The sequence below is a fragment of the Phyllobates terribilis genome, unplaced genomic scaffold, assembly GCF_046119375.1.
Source record: "Phyllobates terribilis strain yellow unplaced genomic scaffold, ASM4611937v1 Scaffold_1__5_contigs__length_1240528914, whole genome shotgun sequence".
In the NCBI taxonomy this organism is placed as follows: Eukaryota; Metazoa; Chordata; class Amphibia; order Anura; family Dendrobatidae; genus Phyllobates; species Phyllobates terribilis.
The window spans coordinates 1,170,410,821-1,170,430,342 of NW_027362761.1; positions in this window are offsets into that span (position 1 = coordinate 1,170,410,821).

The window sequence follows — 19,522 nt, forward strand, 5'->3', positions numbered from 1 at the left end:
AGTCCACCTAACCACGGACACGTGGACAAGTGCTTGTGGGCAGGGATGGTACATCTCGCTGACGGCACACTGGGTTAACATAGAGGAAGTCGGGACCCAGTCGTACCTTGGGACAGAATACGTCCTCCCGCGCCAAGATTGCGGGCCCTAGGTCAATCAGGGTTGCCACCACGGTCTACAGCTCCTGCACCTCATCCTCTTCAGCCTCCTCCTCCTCTGCATCCTCCATCTCCGAAATGACCACATCAGTCACAAGCTGGAAGCACTGCAGCACTGCCTCGTCCAAGCGGCAACAGGCTGTGCTGAAGCCAATATGCTTAGGTGAAAAGCCGCACAATGCTGAAGAGTTGTGGACAACTCTGAAAGAGCAGGCAGATCTGTGGCTCACACCGCTGAACCTACAGCCAGGCATGGTCGTGTGTGACAATGGCCAGGACCTGGTGGTGGCTCTAAGGCGAGGCGAGCTCACACACGTACCTTGCCTGGCCCATGTGCTTAACCTCGTGGTTCAGTGGTTTCTCAAATCCTACCCAGAGCTTCCGGATTTGCTTGTTAAAGTATGCCGCCTGTGTGCCCATTTTAGAAAGTCAGCTACAGCTTCCGCTGCCCTTGCAGTGTTTCAGCAGTGTTTGCAGCTTCCGGCTCACAGACTGGTGTGTGATGTCCCCACGCATTGGAACTCTACACTGCAGATGTTGGGAAGGATTTGTGAGCAGAAGAGGGCAGTTGTTGAGTACCAGCATCAACAAGGCCATCGGTATTCAGTTCAGACTTCACACATAAGACCTCAGAAGTGGACATGGATGTTAGACATATGTACCATCCTCCAAAACTTTGAGGACTCCACCAAGATGGTGAGCGGCGATGATGCCATAATTAGCATCACCATCCCGCTTCTCTGTCTTCTGAAATGCTCTCTGCTCACAATCAAAGAGGATGCATTGCAGGCGGAGCACTATGAGATGGAGCAAGGAAACATACAGGGTGATTACACACAGCCCAGCCTGGATTGGGTGACAATGAGGAAAAGGAGGAGGAGGAGGAGGAGGGACAGGAGCTACTTTCATGCACTATAGATGGTACTACCTGCACAGCTGTCATACCGTCTGTTCAGTGTGGATGGCCAGAGGACAGAGAGGAGGAGGAGGAGAGCATGGTCAGTCATCCTCTTGGTGAGGACACGGAAGTCTTGCCTGTTAGTAGTCTGGCACGCATGGCCGAGTTTATGTTACACTGCCTTTCCCATGACCCTCGCATTCTCAAAATTTTGGGTGACAGTCAGTACTGGTTGGTGACACTTCTACACCCACGCTACAAGGAAAACTTTATATCTCTTATTCCTGAGGCGGACAGGTCTACAAAAATGGGGCTGTACGAGAAGGCCTTTGTTGCGGAACTATTAAAAAAATTCTCATCTGAAAACGCTGTCGGCAGAGGGCACACTTCGCTGGACAACCAAGGAGTACAGGCGAGAGAGACACAACTTCGATCCAGCAGAGGCAGGGGAACACTGTCAAAGTTCTGGGAGAGTTTTCTCAGACTCTCCCATCGGACAGGCCCTGAGGCGCGGGGTACTCTCACAAGGAGTGCAAAGTTTGGGAAGATGCTGAGGGAGTACCTTGCCGACCGTACAATCATCCTCTGTGATTCCGCTGTGCCTTATAATTATTGGGTATCCAAGCTGGATACGTGGAATGAACTGGCTCTCTATGCCTTGGAGGTCCTGGCCTGCCCTACCGCCAGCGTTTTATCAGAGCGGGTTTTTAGTGCCGCTGGTGGAATTATAACTGATAAGTGCATCCGCCTGTCAAATGAAAATGCTGACAGGCTGACTCTTATAAAAATGAACAAGGGCTGGATTGGGCCTGATTTCTGAACACCACTGAATGATAGCACCGTAACATAAACTCCAATCTAGTGTCTTTTCTTGGGAGGTGTATTCCCATGCACCTTTTCACACCCACACATGGGTATACGCTTCCTGATTTTGGCTATTTGTTCTTGGCCTCTTCCTTCTCCTCATCCTCCACCACCATATCACCAGGGTGACCGTGGTCCGTGACGCAACACCCACTTCATTTTTTTTAAGGGTGTTTATGATGCCCATAAATAAAATTTTTTATACAGTATGTTCATGTATACCCCCCAGGGGAAAATGTTTGTCAGCCCATACACTTAGCGCATGGGCATTACAAGTATAGGAGGCCCGCTACTTTCTATTGTGAACATTTTTTTATGAGGCCCTCCACGTCTATTCCAAGGAGCATTGAAGTGCCTCCAAATTTTTGGCAGCCCTTGCATTCACTGCATAGGCCAACACTATGGGAGACTCTCTCCTTTCTAATGGGAATTTGTTGTCACTGTGGCCCTGCTCTGTGTGTCTTTAAATTCTTAGTGGGGTTTTTCCTAAAATTGGTCAGTCGTTGGACTCAATGCATACCCTATAACTGTATAGCAGACTCTCTCCTTTCTAATGGGAACATGTCGTACTTGTTACTGTGGCTCTGCTCCATGTGTCTTTAAATTCTTATTGGTGTTTTTCCTAAAATTGTCAGCCGTTGGACTCACTGCATACCCTATAACTATATAGCAGACTCTCTCCTTTCTAATGGGGATATGTCGTACTTGTTACTGTGGCCCTGCTCCATGAGTCTTTAAATTCTTAGTGGGGCTTTTCCTAAAATTATCAGCCATTGGACTGACTACATACCCTATAACTGTATAGCAGACCCTCTCCTTTCTAATGGGAACATGTCATACTTGTTACTGTGGCCCTGCTCCATGTGTCTTTAAATTCTTAGTGGTGTTTTTCCTAAAACTGTCAGCCATTGGACTCACTGCATATCCTATAACTATATAGCAGACTCTCTCCTTTCTAATGGGAATATGTCGTACTTGATACTGTGGCCCTGCTCCATGAGTCTTTAAATTCTTAGTGGGGTTTTTCCTAAAATTGTCAGCCATTGGACTGACTGCATACCCTATAACTGTATAGCAGACTCTGTCCATTCTAAAGGGAACATGTCGTACTTGTTACTGTGGCCCTGCTCTGTGTGTCTTTAAATTCTTAGTGGGGTTTTTCCTAAAATTATCAGCCATTGGACTCACTGCATACCCTATAACTATATATCAGACTCTCTCCTTTCTAATGGGAATATGTCGTACTTGTTACTGTGGCCCTGCTCCATGAGTCTTTAAATTCTTAGTGGGGTTTTTCCTAAAATTATCAGCCATTGGACTCACTGCATACCCTATAACTATATAGCAGACTCTCTCCTTTCTAATGGGAATATGTCGTACTTGTTACTGTGGCCCTGCTCCATGTGTCTTTAAATTCTTAGTGGTGATTTTCCTAAAATTGTCAGCCATTGGACTCACTGCATACCCTATAACTATATAGCAGACTCTCTCCTTTCTAATGGGAACATGTCGTACTTGTTACTGTGGCCCTGCTCCATGTGTCTTTAAATTCTTAGTGGTGTTTTTCCTAAAATTGTCAGCCGTTGGACTCACTGCATACCCTATAACTATATAGCAGACTCTCTCCTTTCTAATGGGGATATGTCGTACTTGTTACTGTGGCCCTGCTCCATGAGTCTTTAAATTCTTAGTGGGGTTTTTCCTAAAATTGTCAGCCTTTGGACTCACTGCATACCATATAACTGTATAGCAGACTCTGTCCTTTCTAATGGGAACATGTCGTACTTGTTACTGTGGCCCTGCTCTGTGTGTCTTTAAATTCTTAGTGGGGTTTTTCCTAAAATTGTCAGCCGTTGGACTCACTGCATACCCTATAACTATATATCAGACTGTCTCCTTTCTAATGGGAATATGTCGTACTTGTTACTGTGGCCCTGCTCCATGAGTCTTTAAATTCTTAGTGGGGTTTTTCCTAAAATTATCAGCCATTGGACTCACTGCATATCCTATAACTATATAGCAGACTCTCTCCTTTCTAATGGGAATATGTCGTACTTGATACTGTGGCCCTGCTCCATGAGTCTTTAAATTCTTAGTGGGGTTTTTCCTAAAATTGTAAGCCGTTTGACTCACTGCATACCCTTTAACTGTATTGCAGACTCTCTCCTTTCAAATGGCAACATGTCGTACCTTGTTACTGTGGGCCTGCTCCGTGTGTCGTTAAATTCTTAGTGGGGTTTTTCCTAAAATTGTCAGCCATTGGACTCACTGCAAACCCTATAACTGTATAGCAGACTCTGTCCTTTCTAATGGGAACATGTCGTACTTGTTACTGTGGCCCTGCTCTGTGTGTCTTTAAATTCTTAGTGGGGTTTTTCCTAAAATTATCAGCCGTTGGACTCACTGCATACCCTATAACTGTATAGCAGACTCTCTCCTTTCTAATGGGAATATGTCGTAATTGTTACTGTGGCCCTGCTCCATGTGTCTTTAAATTCTTAGTGGTGATTTTCCTAAAATTGTCAGCCATTGGACTCACTGCATACCCTATAACTATATAGCAGACTCTCTCCTTTCTAAAGGGAACATGTCGTACTTGTTACTGTGGCCCTGCTTCATGAGTCTTTAAATTCTTAGTGGTGTTTTTCCTACAATTGTCAGCCGTTGGACTCACTGCATACCCTATAACTATATAGCAGACTCTCTCCTTTCTAATGGGAATATGTCGCACTTGTTACTGTGGCCCTGCTCCATGAGTCTTTAAATTCTTAGTGGGGTTTTTCCTAAAATTGTCAGCCGTTGGACTCACTGCATGCCCTTTAACTGTATAGCAGACTCTCTTCTTTCAAATGGCAACATGTCGTACCTTGTTACTGTGGCCCTGCTCTGTGTGTCTTTAAATTCTTAGTGGGGTTTTTCCTAAAATTGTCAGCCATTGGACTCACTGCATACCCTATAACTGTATAGCAGACTCTGTACTTTCTAATGGGAACATGTCGTACTTGTTACTGTGGCCCTGCTCTGTGTGTCTTTAAATTCTTAGTGGGGTTTTTCCTAAAATTGTCAGCCGTTGGACTCACTGCATACCCTATAACTATATATCAGACTGTCTCCTTTCTAATGGGAATATGTCGTACTTGTTACTGTGGCCCTGCTCCATGAGTCTTTAAATTCTTAGGGGGTTTTTCCTAAAATTATCAGCCATTGGACTCACTGCATACCCTATAACTATATAGCAGACTCTCTCCTTTCTAATGGGAATATGTTGTACTTGTTACTGTGGCCCTGCTCCATGTGTCTTTAAAATCTTAGTGGTGTTTTTCCTAAAATTGTCAGCCATTGGACTCACTGCATACCCTATAACTATATAGCAGGCTCTCTCCTTTCTAATGGGAATATGTCGTACTTGTTACTGTGGCCCTGCTCCATGAGTCTTTAAATTATAAGTGGTGTTTTTCCTAAAATTGTCAGCCGTTGGACTCACTGCATACCCTATAACTGTATAGCAGCCCTTTTCGTTTCTAATGGGAACACGTCGCACCTTGTTACTGTGGCCCTGCTCCGTGTGTCTTTAAATTCTTAGTGGGGTTTTTCCTAAAATTGTCAGCCGTTGGACTCACTGCATACCCTATAACTGTATAGTAGACTCTCTCCTTTCTAATGGGAATATGTCGTACTTGCTACTGTCGCCCTGCTCCATGAGTCTTTAAATTCTTAGTGGGGTTTTTCCTAAAATTATCAGCCGTTGGACTCACTGCATACCCTATAACTGTATAGCAGACCCTCTCCTTTCTAATGGGAACATGTCGTACTTGTTACTGTGGCCCTGCTCCATGTGTCTTTAAATTCTTATTGGTGTTTTTCCTAAAATTGTCAGCCGTTGGACTCACTGCATAACCTATAACTATATAGCAGACTCTCTCCTTTCTAATGGGAATATGTCGTACTTGTTACTGTGGCCCTGCTCCATGAGTCTTTAAATTCTTAGTGGGGTTTTTCCTAAAATTGTCAGCCGTTGGACTCACTGCATACCCTTTAACTGTATAGCAGACTCTCTCCTTTCAAATGGCAACATGTCGTACCTTGTTACTGAGGCCCTGCTCTGTGTGTCTTTAAATTCTTAGTGGGGTTTTTCCTAAAATTGTCAGCCATTGGACTCACTGCATACCCTATAACTGTATAACAGACTCTGTCCTTTCTAATGGGAACATGTCGTACTTGTTACTGTGGCCCTGCTCTGTGTGTTTTTAAATTCTTAGTGGGGTTTTTCCTAAAATTGTCAGCCGTTGGACTCACTGCATACCCTATAACTATATATCAGACTGTCTCCTTTCTAATGGGAATATGTCGTACTTGTTACTGTGGCCCTGATCCATGAGTCTTTAAATTCTTAGTGGGGTTTTTCCTAAAATTATCAGCCATTGGACTCACTGCATACCCTATAACTATATAGCAGACTCTCTCCTTTCTAATGGGAATATGTCGTACTTGTTACTGTGGCCCTGCTCCATGAGTCTTTAAATTATTAGTGGGGTTTTTCACAAAATTGTCAGCCGTTGGACTCCCTGCATACCCTATAACTGTATAGCAGCCCTTTTCCTTTCTAATGGGAACACGTCGCACCTTGTTACTGTGGCCCTGCTCCGTGTGTCTTTAAATTCTTAGTGGGGTTTTTCCTAAAATTGTCAGCTGTTGGACTCACTGCATACCCTATAACTGTATAGTAGACTCTCTCCTTTCTAATGGGAATATGTCGTACTTGCTACTGTCGCCCTGCTCCATGAGTCTTTAAATTCTTAGTGGGGTTTTTCCTAAAATTATCAGCCGTTGGACTCACTGCATACCCTATAACTGTATAGCAGACCCTCTCCTTTCAAATGGCAACATGTCGTACCTTGTTACTGTGGCCCTGCTCTGTGTGTCTTTAAATTCTTAGTGGGATTTTTCCTAAAATTGTCAGCCGTTGGACTCACTGCATACCCTATAACGATATATCAGACTCTCTCCTTTCTAATGGGAATATGTCGTACTTGTTACTGTGGCCCTGCTCCATGAGTCTTTAAATTCTTAGTGGGGTTTTTCCTAAAATTATCAGCCATTGGACTCACTGCATACCCTATAACTGTATAGCAGACCCTCTCCTTTCTAATGGGAACATGTCGTACATGTTACTGTGGCCCTGCTCCATGTGTCTTTAAATTCTTAGTGGTGTTTTTCCTAAGATTGTCAGCCATTGGACTCACTGCATACCCTATAACTATATAGCAGACTCTCTCCTTTCTAATGGGAATATGTCGTACTTGTTGTTGTGGCCCTGCTCCATGAGTCTTTAAATTCTTAGTGAGGTTTTTCCTAAAATTGTCAGCCGTTGGACTCACTGCATACCCTTTAACTGTATAGCAGACTCTCTCCTTTCAAATGGCAACATGTCGTACCTTGTTACTGTGGCCCTGCACTGTGTGTCTTTAAATTCTTAGTGGGGTTTTTCCTAAAATTGTCGGCCATTGGACTCACTGCATACCCTATAACTGTATAGCAGACTCTGTCCTTTCCAATGGGAACATGTCGTGCTTGTTACTGTGGCCCTGCTCCATGAGTCTTTAAATTATTAGTGGGGTTTTTCCTAAAATTGTCAGCCGTTGGACTCCCTGCATACCCTATAACTGTATAGCAGCCCTTTTCCTTTCTAATGGGAACACGTCGCACCTTGTTACTGTGGCCCTGCTCCGTGTGTCTTTAAATTCTTAGTGGGGTTTTTCCTAAAATTGTCAGCTGTTGGACTCACTGCATACCCTATAACTGTATAGTAGACTCTCTCCTTTCTAATGGGAATATGTCGTAATTGCTACTGTCGCCCTGCTCCATGAGTCTTTAAATTCTTAGTGGGGTTTTTCCTAAAATTATCAGCCGTTGGACTCACTGCATACCCTATAACTGTATAGCAGACCCTCTCCTTTCTAATGGGAACATGTCGTACTTGTTACTGTGGCCCTGCTCCATGTGTCTTTAAATTCTTATTGGTGTTTTTCCTAAAATTGTCAGTCGTTGGACTCACTGCATACCCTATAACTATATAGCAGACTCTCTCCTTTCTAATGGGAATATGTCGTACTTGTTACTGTGGCCCTGCTCCATGAGTCTTTAAATTATTAGTGGGGTTTTTCCTAAAATTGTCAGCCGTTGGACTCCCTGCATACCCTATAACTGTATAGCAGCCCGTTTCCTTTCTAATGGGAACACGTCGCACCTTGTTACTGTGGCCCTGCTCCGTGTGTCTTTAAATTCTTAGTGGGATTTTTCCTAAAATTGTCAGCTGTTGGACTCACTGCATACCCTATAACTGTATAGTAGACTCTCTCCTTTCTAATGGGAATATGTCGTACTTGCTACTGTCGCCCTGCTCCATGAGTCTTTAAATTCTTAGTGGGGTTTTTCCTAAAATTATCAGCCGTTGGACTCACTGCATACCCTATAACTGTATAGCAGACCCTCTCCTTTCAAATGGCAACATGTCGTACCTTGTTACTGTTGCCCTGCACTGTGTGTCTTTAAATTCTTAGTGGGGTTTTTCCTAAAATTGTCAGCCATTGGACTCACTGCATACCCTATAACTGTATAGCAGACTCTGTCCTTTCCAATGGGAACATGTCGTACTTGTTACTGTGGCCCTGCTCTGTGTGTCTTTAAATTCTTAGTGGGATTTTTCCTAAAATTGTCAGCCGTTGGACTCACTGCATACCCTATAACGATATATCAGACTCTCTCCTTTCTAATGGGAATATGTCGTACTTGTTACTGTGGCCCTGATCCATGAGTCTTTAAATTCTTAGTGGGGTTTTTCCTAAAATTATCAGCCATTGGACTCACTGCATACCCTATAACTGTATAGCAGACCCTCTCCTTTCTAATGGGAACATGTCGTACATGTTACTGTGGCCCTGCTCCATGTGTCTTTAAATTCTTAGTGGTGTTTTTCCTAAGATTGTCAGCCATTGGACTCACTGCATACCCTATAACTATATAGCAGACTCTCTCCTTTCTAATGGGAATATGTCGTACTTGTTGTTGTGGCCCTGCTCCATGAGTCTTTAAATTCTTAGTGAGGTTTTTCCTAAAATTGTCTGCCGTTGGACTCACTGCATACCCTTTAACTGTATAGCAGACTCTCTCCTTTCAAATGGCAACATGTCGTACCTTGTTACTGTGGCCCTGCACTGTGTGTCTTTAAATTCTTAGTGGGGTTTTTCCTAAAATTGTCGGCCATTGGACTCACTGCATACCCTATAACTGTATAGCAGACTCTGTCCTTTCCAATGGGAACATGTCGTACTTGTTACTGTGGCCCTGCTCCATGAGTCTTTAAATTATTAGTGGGGTTTTTCCTAAAATTGTCAGCCGTTGGACTCCCTGCATACCCTATAACTGTATAGCAGCCCTTTTCCTTTCTAATGGGAACACGTCGCACCTTGTTACTGTGGCCCTGCTCCGTGTGTCTTTAAATTCTTAGTGGGGTTTTTCCTAAAATTGTCAGCTGTTGGACTCACTGCATACCCTATAACTGTATAGTAGACTCTCTCCTTTCTAATGGGAATATGTCGTACTTGCTACTGTCGCCCTGCTCCATGAGTCTTTAAATTCTTAGTGGGGTTTTTCCTAAAATTATCAGCCGTTGGACTCACTGCATACCCTATAACTGTATAGCAGACCCTCTCCTTTCTAATGGGAACATGTCGTACTTGTTACTGTGGCCCTGCTCCATGTGTCTTTAAATTCTTATTGGTGTTTTTCCTAAAATTGTCAGTCGTTGGACTCACTGCATACCCTATAACTATATAGCAGACTCTCTCCTTTCTAATGGGAATATGTCGTACTTGTTACTGTGGCCCTGCTCCATGAGTCTTTAAATTATTAGTGGGGTTTTTCCTAAAATTGTCAGCCGTTGGACTCCCTGCATACCCTATAACTGTATAGCAGCCCTTTTCCTTTCTAATGGGAACACGTCGCACCTTGTTACTGTGGCCCTGCTCCGTGTGTCTTTAAATTCTTAGTGGGATTTTTCCTAAAATTGTCAGCTGTTGGACTCACTGCATACCCTATAACTGTATAGTAGACACTCTCCTTTCTAATGGGAATATGTCGTACTTGCTACTGTCGCCCTGCTCCATGAGTCTTTAAATTCTTAGTGGGGTTTTTCCTAAAATTATCAGCCGTTGGGCTCACTGCATACCCTATAACTGTATAGCAGACCCTCTCCTTTCCAATGGGAACATGTCGTACTTGTTACTGTGGCCCTGCTCTGTGTGTCTTTAAATTCTTAGTTTGATTTTTCCTAAAATTGTCAGCCGTTGGACTCACTGCATACCCTATAACGATATATCAGACTCTCTCCTTTCTAAAGGGAATATGTCGTACTTGTTACTGTGGCCCTGCTCCATGAGTCTTTAAATTCTTAGTGGGGTTTTTCCTAAAATTATCAGCCATTGGACTCACTGCATACCCTATAACTGTATAGCAGACCCTCTCCTTTCTAATGGGAACATGTCGTACATGTTACTGTGGCCCTGCTCCATGTGTCTTTAAATTCTTAGTGGTGTTTTTCCTAAGATTGTCAGCCATTGGACTCACTGCATACCCTATAACTATATAGCAGACTCTCTCCTTTCTAATGGGAATATGTCGTACTTGTTACTGTGGCCCTGCTCCATGAGTCTTTAAATTCTTAGTGAGGTTTTTCCTAAAATTGTCAGCCGTTGGACTCACTGCATACCCTTTAACTGTATAGCAGACTCTCTCCTTTCAAATGGCAACAAGTCGTACCTTGTTACTGTGGCCCTGCACTGTGTGTCTTTAAATTCTTAGTGGGGTTTTTCCTAAAATTGTCGGCCATTGGACTCACTGCATACCCTATAACTGTATAGCAGACTCTGTCCTTTCCAATGGGAACATGTCGTACTTGTTACTGTGGCCCTGCTCCATGAGTCTTTAAATTATTAGTGGGGTTTTTCCTAAAATTGTCAGCCGTTGGACTCCCTGCATACCCTATAACTGTATAGCAGCCCTTTTCATTTCTAATGGGAACACGTCGCACCTTGTTACTGTGGCCCTGCTCCGTGTGTCTTTAAATTCTTAGTGGGGTTTTTCCTAAAATTGTCAGCTGTTGGACTCACTGCATACCCTATAACTGTATAGTAGACTCTCTCCTTTCTAATGGGAATATGTCGTACTTGCTACTGTCGCCCTGCTCCATGAGTCTTTAAATTCTTAGTGGGGTTTTTCCTAAAATTATCAGCCGTTGGACTCACTGCATACCCTATAACTGTATAGCAGACACTCTCCTTTCTAATGGGAACATGTCGTACTTGTTACTGTGGCCCTGCTCCATGTGTCTTTAAATTCTTATTGGTGTTTTTCCTAAAATTGTCAGCCGTTGGACTCACTGCATACCCTATAACTATATAGCAGACTCTCTCCTTTCTAATGGGAATATGTCGTACTTGTTACTGTGGCCCTGCTCCATGAGTCTTTAAATTATTAGTGGGGTTTTTCCTAAAATTGTCAGCCGTTGGACTCCCTGCATACCCTATAACTGTATAGCAGCCCTTTTCCTTTCTAATGGGAACACGTCGCACCTTGTTACTGTGGCCCTGCTCCGTGTGTCTTTAAATTCTTAGTGGGGTTTTTCCTAAAATTGTCAGCCGTTGGACTCACTGCATACCCTATAACTGTATAGTAGACTCTCTCCTTTCTAATGGGAATATGTCGTACTTGCTACTGTCGCCCTGCTCCATGAGTCTTTAAATTCCTTGTGGGGTTTTTCCTAAAATTATCAGCCGTTGGACTCACTGCATACCCTATAACTGTAGAGCAGACCCTCTCCTTTCAAATGGCAACATGTCGCACCTTGTTACTGTGGCCCTGCTCCGTGTGTCTTTAAATTCTTAGTGGGGTTTTTCCTAAAATTGTCAGCTGTTGGACTCACTGCATACCCTATAACTGTATAGTAGACTCTCTCCTTTCTAATGGGAATATGTCGTACTTGCTACTGTGGCCCTGCTCCATGAGTCTTTAAATTCTTAGTGGGGTTTTTCCTAAAATTATCAGCCGTTGGACTCACTGCATACCCTTTAACTGTATAGCAGACCCTCTCCTTTCAAATGGCAACATGTCGTACCTTGTTACTGTTGCCCTGCACTGTGTGTCTTTAAATTCTTAGTGGGGTTTTTCCTAAAATTGTCAGCCATTGGACTCACTGCATACCCTATAACTGTATAGCAGACTCTGTCCTTTCCAATGGGAACATGTCGTACTTGTTACTGTGGCCCTGCTCTGTGTGTCTTTAAATTCTTAGTGGGATTTTTCCTAAAATTGTCAGCCGTTGGACTCACTGCATACCCTATAACGATATATCAGACTCTCTCCTTTCTAATGGGAATATGTCGTACTTGTTACTGTGGCCCTGATCCATGAGTCTTTAAATTCTTAGTGGGGTTTTTCCTAAAATTATCAGCCATTGGACTCACTGCATACCCTATAACTGTATAGCAGACCCTCTCCTTTCTAATGGGAACATGTCGTACATGTTGCTGTGGCCCTGCTCCATGTGTCTTTAAATTCTTAGTGGTGTTTTTCCTAAGATTGTCAGCCATTGGACTCACTGCATACCCTATAACTATATAGCAGACTCTCTCCTTTCTAATGGGAATATGTCGTACTTGTTACTCTGGCCCTGCTCCATGAGTCTTTAAACTCTTAGTGAGGTTTTTCCTAAAATTGTCAGCCGTTGGACTCACTGCATACCATTTAACTGTATAGCAGACTCTCTCCTTTCAAATGGCAACATGTCGTACCTTGTTACTGTGGCCCTGCTCTGTGTGTCTTTAAATTCTTAGTGGGATTTTTCCTAAAATTGTCGGCCATTGGACTCACTGCATACCCTATAACTGTATAGCAGACTCTGTCCTTTCCAATGGGAACATGTCGTACTTGTTACTGTGGCCCTGCTCCATGAGTCTTTAAATTATTAGTGGGGTTTTTCCTAAAATTGTCAGCCGTTGGACTCCCTGCATACCCTATAACTGTATAGCAGCCCTTTTCCTTTCTAATGGGAACACGTCGCACCTTGTTACTGTGGCCCTGCTCCGTGTGTCTTTAAATTCTTAGTGGGGTTTTTCCTAAAATTGTCAGCTGTTGGACTCACTGCATACCCTATAACTGTATAGTAGACTCTCTCCTTTCTAATGGGAATATGTCGTACTTGCTACTGTCGCCCTGCTCCATGAGTCTTTAAATTCTTAGTGGGGTTTTTCCTAAAATTATCAGCCGTTGGACTCACTGCATACACTATAACTGTATAGCAGACCCTCTCCTTTCTAATGGGAACATGTCGTACTTGTTACTGTGGCCCTGCTCCATGTGTCTTTAAATTCTTATTGGTGTTTTTCCTAAAATTGTCAGCCGTTGGACTCACTGCATACCCTATAACTATATAGCAGACTCTCTCCTTTCTAATGGGAATATGTCGTACTTGTTACTGTGGCCCTGCTCCATGAGTCTTTAAATTCTTAGTGGGGTTTTTCCTAAAATTGTCAGCCGTTGGACTCACTGCATACCCTTTAACTGTATAGCAGACTCTCTCCTTTCAAATGGCAACATGTTGAACCTTGTTAATGTGGCCCTGCTCTGTGTGTCTTTAAATTCTTAGTGGGGTTTTTCCTAAAATTGTCAGCCATTGGACTCACTGCATACCCTATAACTGTATAGCAGACTCTGTCCTTTCCAATGGGAACATGTCGTACTTGTTACTGTGGCCCTGCTCTGTGTGTCTTTAAATTCTTAGTGGGATTTTTCCTAAAATTGTCAGCCGTTGGACTCACTGCATACCCTATAACTATATATCAGACTCTCTCCTTTCTAATGGGAATATGTCGTACTTGTTACTGTGGCCCTGCTCCATGAGTCTTTAAATTCTTAGTGGGGTTTTTCCTAAAATTATCAGCCATTGGACTCACTGCATACCCTATAACTGTACAGCAGACCCTCTCCTTTCTAATGGGAACATGTCGTACTTGTTACTGTGGCCCTGCTCCATGAGTCTTTAAATTATTAGTGGGGTTTTTCCTAAAATTGTCAGCCGTTGGACTCCCTGCATACCCTATAACTGTATAGCAGCCCTTTTCCTTTCTAATGGGAACACGTCGCACCTTGTTACTGTGGCCCTGCTCCGTGTGTCTTTAAATTCTTAGTGGGGTTTTTCCTAAAATTGTCAGCTGTTGGACTCACTGCATACCCTATAACTGTATAGTAGACTCTCTCCTTTCTAATGGGAATATGTCGTACTTGCTACTGTCGCCCTGCTCCATGAGTCTTTAAATTCTTAGTGGGGTTTTTCCTAAAATTATCAGCCGTTGGACTCACTGCATACCCTATAACTGTATAGCAGACACTCTCCTTTCTAATGGGAACATGTCGTACTTGTTACTGTGGCCCTGCTCCATGTGTCTTTAAATTCTTATTGGTGTTTTTCCTAAAATTGTCAGCCGTTGGACTCACTGCATACCCTATAACTATATAGCAGACTCTCTCCTTTCTAATGGGAATATGTCGTACTTGTTACTGTGGCCCTGCTCCATGAGTCTTTAAATTATTAGTGGGGTTTTTCCTAAAATTATCAGCCGTTGGACTCCCTGCATACCCTATAACTGTATAGCAGCCCTTTTCCTTTCTAATGGGAACACGTCGCACCTTGTTACTGTGGCCCTGCTCCGTGTGTCTTTAAATTCTTAGTGGGGTTTTTCCTAAAATTGTCAGCCGTTGGACTCACTGCATACCCTATAACTGTATAGTAGACTCTCTCCTTTCTAATGGGAATATGTCGTACTTGCTACTGTCGCCCTGCTCCATGAGTCTTTAAATTCCTTGTGGGGTTTTTCCTAAAATTATCAGCCGTTGGACTCACTGCATACCCTATAACTGTAGAGCAGACCCTCTCCTTTCAAATGGCAACATGTCGCACCTTGTTACTGTGGCCCTGCTCCGTGTGTCTTTAAATTCTTAGTTGGGTTTTTCCTAAAATTGTCAGCCGTTGGACTCACTGCATACCCTATAACTGTATAGCAGACTCTCTCCTTTCTAATGGGAACATGTCGTAATTGTTACTGTGGCCCTGCTCCATGTGTCTTTAATTTCTTATTGGGGTTTTTCCTAAAATTGTCAGCCGTTGGACTCACTGCATACCCTTTACCTGTATAGCAGACTCTCTCCTTTCTAATGGGAACATGTCGTACTTGTTACTGTGGCCCTGCTCCATGTGTAATTAAATTCTTTGTGGGGTTTTTCCTAAAATTGTCAGCCGTTGGACTAACTGCATACCCTATAACTGTATAGCAGACTCTCTTCTTTCTAATTGGAACATGTCGTACCTTGTTATCGTGGCCCTGCTCTATGTGTCTTTAAATTCTTAGTGGGGTTTTTCCCAAATTTTGGCAGCCCTTGCAGTCACAGCATGGGCATTACCACTATAGGAGACCCGCTCCTTTATAATGGGAACATTTTTTTTACTGAGACCCTCCTCTATGTCTCTTCAAAGGGGTATTGGATTGCGTCCAAATTTTTGGCAGCCCTTGCAGTCACTGGATACGCAATAACAGTATAGGAGACCCACTTGTTAATAATGGGAACAACAAAGCATAGCCGGCTGAAGGCTCTCTAACAATAGCTAGGGCCGACTCCTGGCCTTTTAAGAATAGTAAGGGCCGTCTGATGTTCCTATAAAAATAGGCTTTATGACTTTCAGAGTCCCTCCATCATAAATAAAACAGGATGAGTCTGACGATGTGTCACACACCACATTGCCAGATAAGGTTGTAAAATGTTAAAATGACATTTCCCGGTGAATTTTATTTGTCTTAAAAAAAAAACGTAAAAAAACAAAACAATAGGATCTTTCTTCAGTATAAAAAACAGCGTCACCAATTTAACAACAATGTAATCACATTGTTCAGCTCATGCTCCTCCTCCTCCATCTCCATAATGACCACATCAGTCACAAGCTGACAGCACTGCAGCACTGCCTTGGCCAAGCGGCAACAGGCTGTGCTGAAGATAACATGTTTAATGCTTAATTGACAAAGTGCCCAGCGCTGCAGAGTTGTTGAAAGCTGTAACACAGCAGCCCGATCTGTGGCTCTCACCGCTGAACATACAGCCAGGCATGGTCGTGTGTGACAATGGGCGGAACCTGGTGACGGAGAAATGACAGTCGGGGTAGATATGGTTTCCCTCTATGCCAGTCCTTTCACCGAGCTAAAGAATATGGCTGTGGTGAAATACAACTCCCACTGAGAAGCTGTTTCAGATTGAAAAACATTGTGCCCACCAGAGGATTTGATTCTGAGGGCTAACCTTTCTCACCTGCTCAAGAGCCCCATAGCAGCTGCAAAATTAGCACTATCATGAACTCTCCTGAGGTAGAAGCCAAGACACACCAGAGGATTCTCTGGTGGGACCGTCCAACCCTGCCAAGAAGCAGTCCTGGCTAAGAAAAGTGTGTGGAAAGGTTCCAGGACACTCTATGGTTGCATTTTTACTGAGGAGCAAACACGGGAGAACATACAAAGTCCTTGTAGATGTTGTCCTTGCTGGGATTTGAACCCAGGATCAAAGCGCTACACGTCTTCAGTGCTAACCACTGATCCAATGTGCTGCCATTCACTCTCTAATATCTAACAGGCTGGAGAAACTTGCACCTACTGCCACTCTATCTTCAGCTCTTTTGTGAGAAAATGTATTTGGGCAGCCACTCAGTCTACCAAATAAAATTCCTGAGAAGGAAATTGGGGATGGCTTCGCTACTGGTACTGGGGGCAGTGCTAATACCATGGCATTGTACCATAGTTTGCTGGAAATATTCCAGGCTGGTAGGAGGCAAGCTAATTCCCACAGAAAAGTACCAGCAGTAATTGTCAGGGACCCGCGCTTGTAGAAGATGGAGACAACACGGGGAGAAATAGTGATGGCTGGGGACCGAGTATGGACACCTCCACAAGCCTAAAAGACCACATTTCAAGTGAAAGCAGCTTTACAAGACTTCCTGTGAGAAATGACAAGCAGGGTATATACGGTTTCCCTCTATGCCATTCCTTTCACTGAGCTAAATACAACTGTCAGCAAAAAATGTTGTGGACTGGCTCCGTACCGTCACTGGCCACATTCACCTGTCCACGTGTTTGTGGTTAGGCGGTCTGTGACGCCTCTACTTGTAAAGCCCGTGTTTTTACCCTGGGTGTTGGGGGACTCGGCCCTGTGATGGAGAGATGGGATGTAGCCGTGGCCCGGGCCCGACCCGTGCTCAGGGCCGTCACAGTTAAAAAAAGATGGTGAGGGCTCGTCCGGGTTGAGTGGCTTATTAACGACTACGCCACCTGTGGTGCCTGGTGAAGGGCCACCAGCTCCGCCGCAGTCCGCTGAGGCATGTTGGTATGGCGGCCAGAGGAAGGTGACTCCCTGCTCCACGCGGAGTCCTGCGCTCACCAGAGACGGGGGTCCGATAAACCTCCGAGTAAGTCCAGCATTCAGTCGCGACCCTACAGCAGAGTGTTCCTGAACTACAGACCGAATCCTTTCCTGTCTGTGTGTGAATAGGCCGGGACTCCCTCTGAACTCCTCTCAGAACAAGGGCACGGGTGGCAACTCCGCTCCGTCCGATACCCGATGGGATCCTCTGGGCCTACCGACAAGGACATAGAGTAGCAAGGTCGGGTGTCGGGGGCCAGTACCCCTTTTGCAGCCGGAGTCCCTCTGAATATATCAGCATGGCGAGAACAGGTGGCGCACACCACTCCGTCTGCATCCTGCCTGGGATCCATTTGCTGTGGAGCCACACTCTTAAGCTCCGGGCCTTCTTGATCCTGGTCATTGGCCGGGTTGAGACATTCCCCGTCTACAACCTGCCTCTCGTCCCAAGGCCGGGGTACGAGGGCCGCATCTTCCTCCCCTGCAGGTCCACACAGGATCCACGCTCAGGGTGGGAGGCCACAGTAACACACAGTAATTTGGCAGCACAAAGACAGCCGAATATGAAATTTAAAGTGTAACTAACTTGTAAGTCCTCCACCCTCACCCACTAACTGGTTCCCCTAACTCTTGGTTTCCAGTCTCCCTGTAACCAGGGGAGCAGCACCTAGTGCATACTAGCTCCCTCTGGTGGAAAAGTGTGGTGTTGGATGCAAAGGCTGGGTCACGACTATCACACTGGCCTTACCTCAGAGGAGGAACACTACACTCCATTAAAGAAGTGCAGCATCCCTGTGGCGGTCGAACCCTCAGGGGCGCCACAGGTCATTCCCAGAAAGTGCACTGGGAAGGGCACGGGTAATGTTGTGGGACCCGTGCACTTGCATTCCAAGTAAGAGAAAACTAAGCAGATGGTGGCCTGTATCATCATCATGGCCTTACCTCGGCACTAGGAACTCTCCTGAAGGAGAAGCCAGGGCCCGCCGGAGGAGTCTCCGGTTCTCTGGTGGGCCCGTTCAACCCTGCCGAAAAGCAGCCCTGGCTAAGAAAAATGTGGGGGAAGGTTCCCGGACACTCTATGGCTGCTTTTTTAATGAGGATCGGCCATGCTAATGCATGTTATTTCTCAAACCGCATTACAGATCAGGCCACTGTCCAACTCTGTATTCAAGAAATTAAATGCGCAAAGAAATATGTGTGTGTCAAAGCACCACCGACAAGGGCGAGTTGATGTTGGATGGGCAGCCATTGTTTCTGCACCAAGCTGCATTACAGGACTTCCTGTGAGAAATGACATGCAGGGTAGATAGGGTTTCCCTCTAAGCCAGTCTTTTCACCGAGCTAAATATAACTGTCAGCAAAAAAAGTTGTGGACTGGCTCCGTACCGTCCCTGGCCACATTCACTTGTCCACCTGTTTGTGGTTAAGCGGTCCTTCCCAGTAAGTGCACTGGGGAGGGCACGGGTAATGTTGTGGGACCCGTGCTTGTGGAAGGCGGAGGCAATACCAGGAAATATAATGGCAGCGGGGGACCGAGTATGGACACCAGCTGACGCCGGCATGAGATTATGAAAAGCTTCTGCCTACACGAGCCTAAAAGGCCACATTTCAAGTGCAAGAAGTTGTCAAAAATTTGACAGTATAGTATTGCAGCCTGTGGGTGGGTGGGTGGCTGGCTGCCTGCATACTTACACTTGCATTCCAAGGAATGGGGTAGGGACAACTGAACCCTGCAGTGGGACAAGGACGTAGACGGTGATTGTTGCAAGTCTGCAACGACAGGTTCATGGCAGGAGGCATCTTCGCATGCGCCAAGGATCACTTATGATGGGCACACTTTTAGGCAGTGACCTTGGAGACAGAGATGCTTCCAGAGGTCTTCCCCATGCTGTTCCCATGTCTTTTCAGCACTGTATGCATGTGTCTGATGATGTGTCACACACCACATGGCCAGATAAGGTTGTAAAATGTTAAAATGAAATTTCCTGGTGAATGCATTTGTCTTGGTTGAAAGCAATGCAAAAGTGCAAAAATGCATCAAAAACGCTACGTGTGAACATAGCCCAAGGTGTGGAGGAGTATTTTTGTTTTT